This window comes from Vicia villosa, linkage group LG4, assembly GCF_029867415.1.
Source record: "Vicia villosa cultivar HV-30 ecotype Madison, WI linkage group LG4, Vvil1.0, whole genome shotgun sequence".
Classification (NCBI taxonomy): domain Eukaryota; kingdom Viridiplantae; phylum Streptophyta; class Magnoliopsida; order Fabales; family Fabaceae; genus Vicia; species Vicia villosa.
In genome coordinates, this window is record NC_081183.1 from 8,320,518 (window position 1) to 8,325,158 (window position 4,641).

Here is a 4,641-nt window from a genome sequence, read left to right on the forward strand (position 1 = left end):
CACTCAAGTTATCACTGAAGTATACTGCTTTCCAGAATTGAAAAACAACCTCTTGAGTGTTGGACAATTGATTCAAAAGAACCTGATAATATTGTTCAAGAAGGGAGGTTGCAGAGTGTATCTTGATGACAAAGGAGTGATCATCACCATAAGAATTTCATCCAACTATAGACAATGTCACCCAACTGTGGCACTGCAAATATGGCTATTTCAGCTTGAAAGGCCTTGACACACTTATCGAAAGAATATGGTTAAAGGAATGCCCAATTTGAAGAATCAATATGTAACCTGCTCAGATTGCTTGATGGGGAAGCAACACAGACAAGCCATACCTAAACAAACGACATGGAAATATAAGGAGAAACTTGATCTAGTTCATTCATATGTGTGTAGTTCTATCAATCCTACATCAAATGGTGGAAGCAAATACTTCATAACTTTCACAGATGACTTTAGTAAGAAAACTTGGATTTATTTTATTCATGAGAAAAATGGTGTCTTTGATATCTTTAAAGAATTCAAAGCACCAGTTAAAAATGAGTCAGGTTAATACATCAAGTGTCTTAGAATATATAGAGGGGTGAGTTTACATCCAATGATTTTTCAGATTTTTGTAGTCTCCATGGCATTAAAAGACAGTTAACTACTACATATACTCCACAACAAAAATGGAGTATCTGAGAGAAAGAATATAACCTTGATGAATGTGATCACAAGCATGATGTCAAGTAGAAATGTAAAGCAGCTAAATAGGCAGCATACATAATCAATAGAAATCCTACCCTATTTGTGAAGCATGGAGTGGTGTGAAGCCCTCAATCCATCATTTTAAGGTATTTGGTTGTGTAACTTTTGTGCACATCCTTGATATGCATATAAAAAAGCTAGATGTCAATAGTACAAAGTGTGTTCACATAGGATTTAATGAAGAATCCAAATCCTACAAATTCTATGATCCCATCAACAATAAGATCTTGATAAGCATGGAGGTGGTCTTTTAAGAGACTAAAGGTTAGGAGTGGAAGCATAATAAAGAGGAAAATGATTAGTCAACTAGCAATGTTGATGCTGATGAAGGTGACATTGATGGTAATGAAGCCGTAGCACTTGAACATGGAGTACATGTTAAGAACAAAAATGACTTTCAAAGGAAAGAAAATAATGTAGAAAGAAGCATAGTAGGTTTAAGGATGAAAAGAACAACAAATTTTGGATTAAGAATGAAAACAAAACTCACTTTAATTTAGCTTAATTTTATAAAATAGATATAAGTAGTTTTTTTTACAATAACATTTATTTTTATTTATGCATTAATGTAAATAAATTAATGACAGTTATAAATTAATAACTTTAAAAAATGGAATATTTATTTTTAAAATTTATTTAGGTCTTATATTTTTATAATTTTAGAACTTAATTTTTCTCAATACACTTCTTCATATTTAATACAAATGAATTTGATGTCTCAATTGATAAAAGATGATAATTAATATTTATTTTAGTGAAACTTTATTTAGTAAAACAAATTGCCATTGTAACAATATATATATATATATATATATATATATATATATATATATATATATATATATATATATATATATATATATATATATATATATATATATATATATATATATATATATATATATATATATATATATTGGGTTTTTAAATTTATGCACAGAATATTTAGAAAAATTATGAGTTTTATAGACTTTTTGGAAACATTCATGAGTTATAATTGAATTTTTGAAAAAAAATACAATGTAAAAACATTGATTTTACATATAGTTTTTAAAAATAGGTGTAAAATCATTTTAAAAAATTAAAAATTTATGATTTTATATCGATTATTTAGAAAAACCAGTGTATAATTATATTTTTATACTGAATTTTTCCAATATCCGATATAAAATCAAAGATTTAAAAAAATTATGATTTTATACATTTTTTCAAATATATCGGAAAAATTTAAAAGTGTCGGATTTATAAAAAAATCAAGTAGTATTAACTTCGTTTTTTTATTTATCTATTAGATATGAACTACTGAATTTTTCACAAATTCGAAAAATTACAAAACATACTAAAATTATCAAAAAATTCGGTAGTGTTAACTTCATTTTTTTATAGGCCTAACCGATATGAATTATTGAATTTCCAAAAATTTGATAAGAATATACTATATTTTTAAAAAAATCCGATAAAAGCTAATACAATTTTTTTTAAATATACTATCGAATTTTTTGAATGTACTATTGAATTTTCAAAATATACTATCGGATTTTTCGAATGTATTATACGGTAAAAATCAACAATTTTCTTTACATTAGTAAAACAACTATCAAATTTTTTAAATATATTATTGGATTTTTTAATTTTATAGCTTTTTTGAAAGTGGTTTTTTTTTATCAAATATGAGATGATGTTAATAATGAGAATCACATTTTGGTCAATCCAAAAAATAAGGGGTGCCCGGTTAATTTCAGGGTTGGTAGGACAAAATCTTTATTCATGATATTCTAAAATCCGATTAATGGCCCAAGTTTAACTTTAAGTCCATTTTTAGAATGGTTGGCCCATATGTTCCAAGGGTTCCATCCCAACCTGCATATACATGATGATGATCCCACACATTGTGTTTCATAGTATATGATTTGTATATGAAGATGTACATTGTATTTAGTTTATGTTTGAATATTTGAAAAATATTACAGATATATAATAAAATCATCTGAAAATTATTACAGTATATCAATTACTTTTAAAATACTCAATGATTGTCGGAACACTTAGATTTTCAAAAATAAATATTTAATTATATTTCACAATTTTTTAATATAAAAATATTTAAAAACTTAAAGTGCTTCTAAGTAATTTATATTATAATAAAGTACTAAAGTATATATAGTTGAAATATGTTATATTTAAACATTATTTGATTATTATATTTTATAGTTATTATATGAATATATATATATATATATATATATATATATATATATATATATATATATATATATATATATATATATATATATATATATTAGTTATTTATCAGAGAGGATTAGTTCATTAAATAAAGTTAAAAATATTAATTTATTTTTTATTTATTAATTAATTTATCAATTACTTAGGGAAGAAATTAAGTACGAGTGGATATCAACATGACCTATTTCAAAATAATAGAAAATTTAATTGGTCATTATCTTAATAGTAAATTTTGTTTCTTTTGTTCTTCTCTTTTAAACGAGATCTAGTTTATGTATTAACCAATTTTATTATAATAATAATAATAATTATTATTATTATTATTATTATTATTATTATTATTATTTATCTCTTAAAAGTTTTAACTTTTAGAATTGAAAGGAGAACATTAACATTGTTTCTTGGATCTAGCCCAAAATTAAATAAAAAAATAAAAAATTGTTCCTGGATTTAATCATTTAATAAGGATAGTGAAATTCACTTTTTCTCACAAATCAATATCTCAAAAGTGAGAATCAACTATAGAAAATGAGTATGCTTCAACTTATGATCATAAAGTTTGACATTTAGGAGATTTTTTGTGTTATTCAAAATGACACAAATTTTAACATATTTGTGGTTTTATATGTTGTGCAAATTAATATCCTCTAAAATTTTTGATGATGAAAACTAAATAAGAAAGAATAAATCACAAGCATCATCAGTCAAATAAGAAAGCACAAATAGGTAACTCTAGGGGACTAAAGTAGGTCGGGTGGTTTAAGGTTGAACTAGAATAATCTCTGGTGTGATCACTCTTACTCTATTTCTTTAATTTTCAGTTATTTATCTTTTTCACTGTTTAATCACTACTTTTATATTTTTCTTAAAACCAATCGTTTTTTCTAAGATGTATTTGAAATCCAATATCACAATTCATCATCCTTCTTGTGTCTGGAGTTGCTTCTTTAACAAGTGGCATCAGAGGCTAACTGTCTCAGGATGTAGTATGGTGTCTTCAAACATTTCTTTTAATTAGATTCTTTCTTTGAACAAACCCCCATTATTTAATGATGAAGGATATAACATATGGAAAGCTAGAATGATTTTTTTTTAGAAGCTATTGGTTTTGATTTGTGGAATTATGTTTTAGATAATCCTTTTTGTTCCTACTCATTTCATAAATAATGAAGTAGTGAAGAAACTAAGAGAACTGTGGACCACGGAAAAAATTAAAAAAAATGTTTTAAAGTTAAATACTTAATGAAAAAGTGCGGTAAGCATTAAAGAGTGTGCAATTATATTTCTACCTGTAGCACTACCGAAAAAGTGTGAGACTTCCTTGAAATGATCTATGATGGTTCTACTGAGATCAAAAAGGAAATGAAAAACACACTAGACCAAGAATTAAAGATACCAAACGAAAATGAATAAAATCTTCATAGATTGATTCAAATGTTAAGATTCTTGACATTATTTTCAAAATTTGCATCCTTAACAAGTATCTAAGATTTAAGAATTGATGTTGGAAACCTAACCCAATACTAAAATTCGAAGATACTAATTTTGCTAATAATTTACAAGAAACATTATATGAGTTAAAGATTTCCAAGAAATTGAAAGAATAAGAATGAATGCAAATACTCTAAAATGAGATAAAAAAACAAGATG